General features: G+C 43.8%; 1 protein-coding gene across 1 annotated transcript in view; it reads right to left on the bottom strand.

Moving 5' to 3' along the window:
• AXDND1 (axonemal dynein light chain domain containing 1) overlaps positions 1–11,722 on the bottom strand; it is a 192,144-nt gene that overhangs the window by 4,928 nt on the left and 175,494 nt on the right. The window lies entirely within an intron of this gene.

The following is an 11,722-nucleotide window of genomic DNA, read 5'->3' as shown; positions in this document are numbered from 1 at the left end:
CACCACCGTGCCCAGCTAGTTTTTTGTATTTTTTAGTAGAGACGGGGTTTCACCATGTTAGCCAGGATGGTCTCGATCTCCTGACCTTGTGATCCGCCCATCTCGGCCTCCCAAAGTGCTGGGATTACAGGCTTGAGCCACCGCGCCCGGCCCAGATATTTCTTAATATAGATATATTTCTCTAAGTCTTATTTTCCATTAATTTGCCTTATACAATTAGAAATGCGTATCTGCAGAAAAAAAATAAGCCAAGTAAATAAGAAAGCATATCTATACGTACAGCAAATTCTCTATAAACTTAAAAAAGTCACCAACATTATAAAACATTACTAACATTACTAAAATAATATTAGGAAAATGCTACTTATAATGGGCATTTTCATGTTGCTGGCACAGAGAGAGGGTAACTCTCCCAAGTGCCACAGTATTTGGTTCTCTCTTCCTCAAACTGCCTCTTTATTCTTCATGTTATCTGATGTTATTATTATTTTGTATTAGAGATGTGTACCTGCTATTCTCAGTGGGAACTGAAAATATTTTGCATGAAATACCCATAAAGAGTTTTTGTTTATTCATGTTAGCCCATAAAACCCTGCAGAACATTATATCCATGAAAAAATGAATCTAAGCTCCTAACAGCGGGCCTAGAAACTTTTGCAGCATTTTGTCTGTTGAAGACAGACTGCTTTCCACTATGCTTAAGTCACAGAAACAAGGCCCAAGTTAGGGATGCCTTGCCTATCCTAATGTCTCTCAGTCACCTCAACATTCCTTCTTTCTCTGCCATCTCTCTCTCCCTCTTCCCCTCCCTCAAAAAAAATTAAAAATAAATACATAAATAAATAAATCCCTAGCACTATCTTCTGAAATGTTGCCAATCTCAGAGGCATCCCTGTCTGCGTCTCTAGGCCACCTCCTTACTTCTATCCACAGGTGGGAAAACCCAAACATTCTAAGCTGGTTCTAAGATATTCTTACAGCCCACATTTGTTATGTCCTGGGGCTTTAGCCAAGCCATGAATCTTCCCAAGTTTACACAGGATTCTCAGATAATTTCAAAACCTACATTTTTATATAACCATGCCAAATTCATTCACTGATACAACAATCAGTTTATAAGGTGACTATGTGTTGAGAAGTAACTTCCAATTTTGTTCTGTTTCAAAAGGCTATTTAATCCAATTCTAAAAATATTTCCATATCTTATTAAAAGTCTCCCCAGTCCCTGTTCCTAAGGACCTTACTTGGTTGTGGAGGCATGAGAGTGCTGACAGCCACAGATGGAGCAGTCTTTCATTGAGAAGGCAATGGGAGATTCTGAAGCCAAAGGAACAGGCAAAGCTCTATACTATGCAGGGGTGCCGAAATACAAATGTGGAATCCAAAAGGCTCTCATATCCAAATAAGTCAAAGACAGGTAACAAAATCTACCAGACCCAGGAGTATGGTGTCAGAAAGAAGAAAGCAAACACTGATGAAGCAGCAACAGGACATGGGCTGGGGAACTCCTAGGTGATTTCCTAGAATGTCTCATCATCTAGGATGTGGAGCTTGCTTTCATGGACCAGCCAGGGCATGATCATAGATGGCTCAGCCCATTTGAAGGGGCAATGGGATTCAGAGCATTCCTGAAGTGGAAACGTTTCTATTACCACTGTGTTGGCTCATACCCATTCCAGGGTATTGGTTATTGGAATGAAGATGGCACCAGGGGTTGTTGGTCACTTTTCACACCATATATGATGGCTCCTGATCTCAGGATAGCAAATTTTGGTATGTGTAGTGAAGAAGGAGGTAGGGTCATGCTGGGTCAGGCATAACAGAAGCCAAGAGCAGAACAATCAGAAGTGAACACCAGGGTCAAAATGGCTTTTATGACTCTTCATACGTCCTTATAACACTGGTTGTTTGTCAAAGGCAGATTTTGCTTACATTTCTGGGGGGCGCCTATGGTATTTCCCATTGTTTGGTTTCCTCTAATGTCCGGCACGGATCAATATTTAAATTTCTCATTGGCATGCCAGCGGGCTTTCGGGTCTGCTTGAGTGGCATGTGTTGTCTTTCAAATTAACCAACTGTTGCAGTTGGTGGGCTTGATGAGAAGGAAATAATGGGGATACGTTGCTACAAAACTGTGTTTGGGTGAAAGAGTATGGTGGATAGTCAAAGGCAAAATTCTTCAGACACTGGCTAGGTGAGCTGGCCCAGGTGCTGCACTCCAGCTGGTTACCAATTGTGAAATGATGGCTGGAGGACAAGCTGGAGACTACAATTGAAAACCATGATATGTTCTGGGAATAGTTTTTTTTTCCCCCCCCCGATAATTTACTTTAATATTAATAGAGTGGCAATAAGCTGATAAACAGGGATAAGATGTTCCAGTTTGGCACTGGAGTCTGCCGTGACCACAATGACATGCCCCTAAGAGCGGGAGAAGTCTATGGCACAGTCTGTGACGATGGTGTTCCAGGGCATTTGGAGCTGACAGTGATGTGGCATTGGTGTATTCAGACCTGAATTTATTATGCAAGCAGCTAGCTTAAGGACTGGTATACTGCCGATTGGTGCACTCAAAATCATCAGAAATGTGCCCTATGGAGGCTTTGAAGGCCTTCCTTAGAATTTCAAGGGCCACCATGGCTCGCCAGTAGCATTAGGATGCAACGCGGGCTCTGCAGTTTGGACTTTCCTATCTAGAAGGCTCAGCAGGTCATTCTGCCAATACCCCTGCATTCCACATCCTTGGGGACCATGTCTGAATAGCTCTGAGTAAGTATGTATCTCCTTGATTGACTGTTCCTGGCCACTACAATGTTCTTTGGCAGAGAGTCTATTGGAATTATGAGGTTCCAATAATTCTGGCTTTTGCACAGTAGCTGAGCTGAGCATTAAGTAAAGGATATGGAAGCCAAATCCTTTAAAAGAGAGGTAATCAACACACTTCCAATGGCTTCTTCTGGGCTTGGAAAGACATTACAGCACGATAGCTGGGAGCTTGGGGTCTGCTCTCAGACATATTAGATTTGATTCAGGCTCTACCATTTACTAACTATTTAACCTTGGACATATTACTAATCCTGTGTATAAATGGGGATAAAAGCAGGATCCACCTCACAGAATTGTGATTAAATAAGATAATGCATATGATATGCTTAGCACAATGCTTGCACAAGGTAAATGCTTAATAAATAATGGTGATGACTATTATTCTGGTTTTACTTCAGTAGCAATAAATGACAGCCATCAGGCTGCATCCAAATAAGAGCCTGCTGGCCCCTCCGCATGTTGCCTCCATGTGTCAAAGGCAGCCCTGATGGCCATCGGTGCCTGCTCCCAGGGTGGTCGTTCTCGGACAGAACCAGCTTTAGAACTTGCACATATGGCCTCCTGTCTTTGACTCCCACCATGATATAACCAGCATTTGTTTCAAAGTGCACAGCTGTTCGGGATCATAGTAGAGCAAAAACAGGACAGAAATGATTTTCCTCTTGGTGGGCAATAGTTACAGCCAAAACTCAGACAATCCCCCTTTCTTTCTTTCTTTCTTGCCTGGGTTTGACTGGATGGCCAGAGTGGAAAATGGGAGATGAATTACCAGTAGTACCATGTGAACTCCAGGATCTGTCAGACTTCTGGGTAGAGGGTAGGGGTGGGGGTAGGGGACATTTTGCCTTCTAAAAATCAGTTTACCTTGGCAAGACAGATCATGAAAACTCCTAATCTTCAGACTTTCAAAAGTGTTTCTCAAGCTGGCCTAGAGGAGGCCTAAAGGATAACTCTGCCAGGTCAGGTGCTGGTGGGACCCAAACCTTGCAAATACAAGAGGATGCCCTCCAAACAGACACAAGCCACTGCAGTCTTGCAGGTGCCCTTTCACTGGACATTTTAGAAGCATTGTCCTGGCAGAATGGCACATTGCTGTATAATGGGACTGCTTAGGGAACTTCTGGAAGGCTGCCTTACATGTTCTTTGTTGCATCATTTTAGACAAGTTGCACTTCTCGAAAACCTGCACTCTGCATAGTTCATCTTTGAGGTCAGAGGGATTAGTGGACTTGCTTAGCAATCCTGAATGGGAGATTGCCTTGAGGCTGTGGCAGACCTGGCTAGAATGAGCTCTCCATTTTTCTGAGGCAGTGATGGAAGTCCTGATGAATCCTAGACACAGCTTCATATCAATATAGCTACAGAATGCCTCAGCCTCAGGCTCAGATAGCAAGCACTGCAGTTTTGCAGGTATGCAGGGCCTATGCAGCAGGGCTACAGCAGTTTTATTCCTAATTTCAGAGAAACTCCTCTGCTTCCTGTGGGGAAATACTTGCTGGTAGATAGATACTTATTTGATTCCACAAATAGACAGACAGTGATCTAACGCTTTGGGGCCTGCAAAGAGAATTTCCAGCAGGCTTTAAAAGTGAAATGCAAGATATGTTTCCCAGGTAGTATCTGGGTCATTGACCTCCAGCTAGGAAAGGTCAAGGACAAGAGGAAAGTGCAGTCACTGAAGCTACAAGGTAGCAGATAAGTGACCTGACCATAGTCAAGTCAGTGAGAACAATTGTGTGAGTGGGACCAGATCTCTCAGGGGAGAATCTCCTGGAGCCCACGTGCACTGAATTGGTGTGGGTATGTGGTGAAGAGCCAGGCCTGGTGGTTGAGGGGGCCTGTCCGCTAAGCTTTCTAAGATCCTGAAGTACACTATGGTATGCACCCCCAAAACAGTACCAACTTGGCACGACAGGACATGGAACATGTCGCCGCTGAGATTGGGGGCTGGGACACAAAGGAGTGTGATGAGGCTAACCAGTCTCCTCTCTCTGAAGGGCCAGGGCAGCTTTCTAGAAAAATGGACAGCATGGCTCGGTCTGGACATCTAAGCACAGAATGGCTAGTCTCCCATACGCAAGTACAACAGCCTCACTCGGCAGCCTGACTGTCAGTGATGAGCAGCAAAAGTTTCTCCCTCCACTCTGCTTGGGAGACCACTTCAGGGACACCCTAGGAAGGTGTAGCAGGGTCTCAAGGACTATCTAAACCTTCCCACAAAGGGAGAGTGGAACTGGCCGGGCTAACTTGCAGAGAGCGGCAGTGCAGGTACCCTCCCTGGGGCATACTTTTTTTTTTTTTTTAACCACCAAACACTCATTATGCCTTCCTAACCCCCACCCTGATTTCCTTTCCCCATAGTGTGTCCCATCTTAGTGGAACAGCACCACAAGGTGTCCTTCCTTCGCTTTAAGGAAGCCAGAGAGATCATCTCTGAGGTCTTCTCACCATCCCTGGTTCATCCATGGGGAGGTTTGTGACCACAGGGTAGCCTTTCTCTGTCTTGGGACTGAGACTTTGGCAGAATAATGTAAGGATGAAATAAATGATTGGTGTTTTGGTGGTAGTACTGGAGCAAGATGGTGAAGGAGCTATTCTGTCTGACCTAAAACTAGCTGGTTCCTGTCTGTTCCTAGCCTAGCTCTTCAAAACTTCCCTTCAAATCCTTGAAGCCCCCCAGCATCCTTTCAATACATTATCCTTTTTCATGGGCTAGTAAGAGTAGGTGGCTTGTAACAAAACCACCTCAGCTAATGTAGGTCCATGATGCCAATCACTTCATTCTAATTGTAGTGGCAGCAGATATAACTCTGGAATTTAGAGACTAAGCCTTCTAGCAATGGAGCTGACATGGTATTTGGCACATTCTAAGGGACAAGGCTCATGTTCAGGGATGGGGCCTACTGATTTGTATGGAAATGACAACTCATGCCTGCAAAGTGGAAAATTAATGAAAATTATTCTGCAACCCCACAAAAAGTCCCCAAATTTTCTAGAGCTATCCAGGAAGTTCTCGGGGAAGGAGCAAAGATAAGGCTGGCTCTGCTTCATCAGGCAGCAGCCATAATCACGAGCCAACAGCTTCAGCTCGTCTGTCATTTGGGCCAGGAGCACTGCCAAGTTTCTGAAGAATTTCATGTTTTCTTTTCCCATAGGTAAAGATTGGAACTGACCAGACTCCATCTAGTAGTCTTAGGTATATACTAAGGAATGTTGAAACCCATTCCTCACACAGTTTAATGATGGCCAATGGCAGGCCTGGCCAGGGTTGGCTTAAATAAAGATGGGGACTCTAGAGTCAGGGGATTTCTGAGGCTGGAAGAACAGGTAAAGGTCTAAAATTCTAGGAGCAAAACCCAAAGAAACACCAAATATGTGGAGTCAACGCAGGTGTAGAAATCTTGGCACAAGTGTTCAGAGATAAGAGCAAAGGCCAGTGAGCCAGGAGCAGTGAAGCAACAGGGAGCCCTTGCTGAGTGACTGCCCAGAACATCCAGTTGTCACTTGCAACTGATTTTTGCAGGTTAGGCCATCTCTTGTGCCTAGATGGATTCAGGCTCATGAACAGAGCAGACAAATGAGACAGTAAAAGCAAGAAATGGAGATTCTGGGTGCATCTTCGGCAACACAGGCCCCTATGAAGGAAACCTTCTGAGCAATGGCCTGGTGGCCCTCCACTGTTGTGAAACAGTCTAGACATGAGTCCAGTGAGCTGGGGGCTCTGACACCAATCAGTTCTGTGACCGTGTCTTATACTCACTGGGCCTCAGTTTTATCTTCTGAGAAATGGGAATAACAATATCTCCTCCTCCTACTTTGTAGGGTTATTGCAAAGATCAGATTAATCATAAAAATGCCAGAAATCGTAAGAAATCTGAAAATGCTGCAGAAAACTAAGAGCATCGTCAAGATTTTCTCTTTTCTTTTCTTTCTTTTTTCTTTTTTTTTTTTTTTGAGATGGAGTCTGCTCTGTTGCCCAGGTTGGAGTACAGTGCGCAATCTCAGCTCACTGCAACTTCCACCTCCTGGGTTCAAGCGTTTCTTGTGCCTCAGCCTCCTGAGTAAGCTGGGACTACAGGTGCGCACCACCATGCCTGGCTAATTTTTGTGTTTTAGTAGAGATGGGGTTTTGCCATGTTGGCAAGGCTGGTCTCGAACTCTTGACCTCAAGTGATCCTCCCACCTTGGCCTCCCAAAGTGCTGGGATTACAGGTGTGAGCCACCGTGCCCAGCCTAGATCTTCTCTTTTAGATTGAAAAACTAATGCTTTTTATTTGCCAGTCTTGTCTGCAGAGTTCAAAGTCTTCAAAAAGCATTATTTTCTTGAGATAAACTGACATTTCACAGACCTCTGTTAGGAAATCAGTTGAAGAGGCTAGCAAATTTTGCACAAGCTATTTTCAATGTGGGAAGTGAGCTAATGCGTCTGACTCCCTCCAGCCATCGCTGCGACTTTTAAAGAGAAAGTGCTCTTGGGTTGCATGTTATGGCTTTTCTGGCGGCTATTACAACGGGAGTCCCTGCAACTGAGCCACATCAGCTCTATAACACAGTGATATCTGGGCTGCGTTCAGTGGATAGAGCCACTGTGAACCCCAGAGCTCTGTGGACATTACTTGGGTTTTGTTTTGTCATTGGATTTAGTTCAGATTCTGGATTTAATGTTGAGAGCACCCTCTTTGTGTGGTACCTCTAAAAAGACAAAAACAATTAGAATATCATAGTAATAATATCTTATATTTACTAAGAGTTTTTAATTTTACAAAGCGGTTTTTCTGCCTGAGTAACCCTCAAGCTACAAATAAGCTATGTGCCACAAATTTGACTCTAAATTGGTTATTGGCATTCAGAATGCATTTCCCAAGTTCAAGTGTGGTCAGTTAACTGTTTGAGTTCTGGGTCCTGGGGCAGGAGAGAATGTGGTCAAGGAGTGAAGAAGAGAAAGAAGAAGAACATCTCCTCCTTCCCTCTTGTACAAATCTAAAGCTTGGTTAAAAAAAAAAAAAAAAAAAAAAAAGAAAGAAAAGAAAGAAAGAGAAAGTGAGAAAAAAAAAAAAAAAAAAAATCAAATGGAAACAGTCTTCAGAATCCTCCCTTAACCATTCCTGAGCCCTTCTGCTGTCTCCCCAACCCTTTCTCTCCAGGCTCCTGTGCACAGACCTTACACAAGCTCCATCCCTAGGATGGTGCAGAAGGCCTCTGGTCATCAAGCCTGCTCTCCCCAACATGCACGTGAAAAGCAGCCCGGTGACACTCTGCTTCCCAATTTGAATCCTTCAGACTGGCTGCTGCCATCTCCGTCCTACATGTGGTTGCCTTTGTATTATTATTTGCACTTTGTATTACTGTTAGTGTAACTTCCCCACACCCAACTGTAGACCCCATTGAGATCAAGGACTAAGCCATATTCTTCTTTGCAAATTTCCCTCTTGATTCCTTTTTTCAGTCACAGCTCAGAGCACAGTGTTTTCCTAATTATTAAAAATATTGACATAAAAATAAAAAATAAATATATCCCCTACTCTGTCCAGGTCTTCTCTTTTCTCAGCATGCACAAGGCTCCTGCTGTTACCACAATATAATTTTCTTACCGCAATATAATTTTCTATTCCTTCACTGCACAACCCTCAGGAAAAAAAGTGATTTTATTGCACTAACATATACAAATATAGCAGTGCCAGATTGCTCCAGAGATATCTGCATTTTTTTACAAGGGGCTACCTGCTAACTCTAAGGTTGGATTTAACCTATGGATTTTCTGGTCCCTCGCAGGGCACAGGAACTGCCGTGAGTAGGAGGCAGCTCTCCTCAGGCTTTGCAAGGCATCTCATCCTCCACTTCAGAGCCCCCTGGCAATGATTTTGCTGGTGGTTTCTGGAAGGAGGGAGAAGGGTGGCTGGGCGTCTGTGTAGATTACTGTTTGCAGGCTGGGGACTAACTTTATGTAGCTATCCTCTACCTAAAATAATGAAAACTTCTCAGTTCTGGATTTAACCGAATCCTCAAGACCTTCATGGGAATGGAAAAAAGTAAAGTCACACATTCCATATTGAGATAACCTCTCCAGTTTAACAAGTAGGGCTTTTGGACGGTTTGCCTATTGATCTTCCTAAATCTAGAAAAGGTCTAGTTTTCAAATTATCAGGATAAAACTATATTCAGAATATAAGAAGATGAAATTTTAAAATTCATGAAAACTCGCACATATACTCAAATGTAAAACTAAAGGATTGATCGTCAGACTTGTAATAAATAACATTTTCACCAGTTCAGAGTTGAAAGGAGTAGAAAAAATGAATTCACACTCTCTAGGGTTAACGTCCCTGTGCCTAGGGCCGGGGCTGCGAGCAGCTGGCTAATTTCACTGCTTTTGCTGAGGGGTAGGTGGAGATAGGGGTGACAGAGAAAAACGGAAAGTAGATGTCTTTCTAGTACTATCCTTTGTACCAGGAACTGTCCTGGGAACAGACCACAGGTTGGAGATGAAAGCAAAAATAAAAAAATAGCCTCTAATATTAGAAATATTGAGAACTGCTTGTGGGCAGATTGCAGCACTAATTAGAAATAAGAAAATGAAACGTTATATTCTTCTCCCTATAACATAAAGTAGCATTAAAAATCATATGAAGTCAAACACATGCCAAAAATAAAGATAAAACTTCCTACAAACCTCTATCACCCAGAGACAATGTCCGTCAATATTTGGGCATATTTCTTTCTGGTCTTTTTTTTTGCCTTTAAAAATATGATGTCATATGCTGTTTCTTGAATTTGATATTTAACATAAAATAAACATAACATCAAAATGATATCATATCCTGGCCGGGTGCGGTGGCTCACGCCTGTAATCCCAGCACTTTGGGAGGCTGAAGAGGGTGGATCACCTGAGGTCAGGAGTTTGAGACTAGCCTGGCCAACATGATGAAACCCCGTCTCTACTAGAAGTACAAAAATTAGCCAGGCATGGTGGTGCGTGCCTGTAATCCCAGTTACTCAGGAGGCTGAGGCACAATTGCTTGAACCCAGGAGGCAGAGGTTGCAGTGAGCTGAGATCGTGCCATTGCACTCCAGCCTGGGCAACAAGAGTGAGACTCTGTCTCAAAAAAAAAAAAAAAAATATGTCATATCCTGTTTCTTGCATTTGACAGTTAACATAAAAATTTCCCGTGTCACTAAAAACTCCTTTAAATGCTATTTTAATAGTTGTGTAATATTTATGTATATTGATACAGCATGATTTATTTAATCTTTCATGATTGAACAACAGGTTGTTTCTATTTTTTCTATTATACACAATGATACACTGAACATCTTTGTGTATTAATCTTGTGTATTTAGGATTATTAAGATTCTCAAGTGTGAAATTATTATCATATATTGTCATGCATCTGTTATAAATATATGCATGTTTTAAAGGGATATCCACACATACTATCAAATTATTTTCTAAAATGGTCGTATGTGTTTGTCTACTCACAAGTATCATCTGTATAACTATTATATGTTGCCACTTCTAATCAGCATTGTTTTCTTTTATTTAAAAAAAAAAAATTGGATTTTCTGGCAAGATGGCCGAATAGGAACAGTTCTGGTCTGCAGCTCCCAGCGAGATCGACGCAGAAGACAGGTGATTTCTGCATTTCCAACTGAGGTACCTGATTCATCTCACTGGGATTGGCTGGACAGTGGGTGCAGCCCATGGAGGGCGAGCTGAAGCAGGGCAGGGCATCACCTCACCCACGAAGTGCAAGGGGTCAGGGGATTTCCCTTTCCTAGCCAAGGGAAGCCATGAGAGACTGTACCAGGTGCAACAGTACACTCTTGCCAAAATACTATGTTTTTCCCATGGTCTTCACAACCCGCAGACCAGGAGATTCCCTCCGGTGCCTGGCTCGGCGGGTCCCCCACCCACAGAGCCCAGCAAGCTAAGATCCACTGGCTTGAAATTCTTGCTGCTATGGCAGCAGTCTGAGATAGACCTGGGATGCTGGAGCTTGGCAGGAGGAGGGGCGTCTGCCATTGATGAGGCTTGAGTAGGTGGTTTTATGCTCACAAACCCGCTAGCAAGCTCAAATCAGGTGGAGCCCACCGCAGCTCAGTGAGGCCAACTGCCTCTCCAGATTCTACCTCTCTGGGCAGGGCATATCTGAACAAAAGGCAACAGCCCCAGTCAGGGACTTATAGAAAAAACTGTCATCTCCCTGGGACAGAGCACATGGGGGAAGGGCAGGTGTGGGCACAGCTTTAGCAGACTTAAATGTCCTTGCCTGACAGCTCTAAAGAGAGCAGCAGTTCTCCCAGCATGGTGATTTAGCTCTGATAAAAGACAGACTGCCTCCTCAAGTAGATCCCTGACTGCCATGTAGCCTGACTGGGAGACACCTCCCAGTTGGGGCCGACAGACACCTCATACAAGAGAGCACTGGCTGGCATCTGGCAGGTGCCCCTCTGGGATGAAGCTTCCAGAGGAAGGATCAGGCAGTAATATTTGCTACTCTGCAGCCTCCCCTGATGATACCCAGGCAAACAGAGCCTGGAGTGGACCTCCAGCAAACTCCAACAGACCTGCAGCTGAGGGACCTGTTAGAAGGAAAACTAACAAACAGGAAGGCATAGCATCAACATCAAAAAAAAAGGACATCCACACCAAAACCCCATACATAGGTCACCAACATCAAAGACAAAATGTAGATAAAACTACAAAGATGGGGAGAAACCAGCGCAGAAAGGCTGAAAATTCCGAAAACCAGAATGCCTCTTCTCCTCCAAAGGATCACAACTTCTCACCAGCAAGGGAACAAAAGTGGATGGAGAATGAGTTTGATGAGTTGACAGAAGTAGACTTCAGAAGGTGGGTAATAACAAACATCTCCCAGCTAAAGGAGCATATTCTAAC

This window comes from Colobus angolensis, unplaced genomic scaffold (assembly GCF_000951035.1).
Source record: "Colobus angolensis palliatus isolate OR3802 unplaced genomic scaffold, Cang.pa_1.0 Scaffold315, whole genome shotgun sequence".
In the NCBI taxonomy this organism is placed as follows: domain Eukaryota; kingdom Metazoa; phylum Chordata; class Mammalia; order Primates; family Cercopithecidae; genus Colobus; species Colobus angolensis.
The sequence above is the reverse complement of the archived record's forward strand: the minus strand, read 5'-3'. Positions and strand labels throughout refer to the sequence as shown.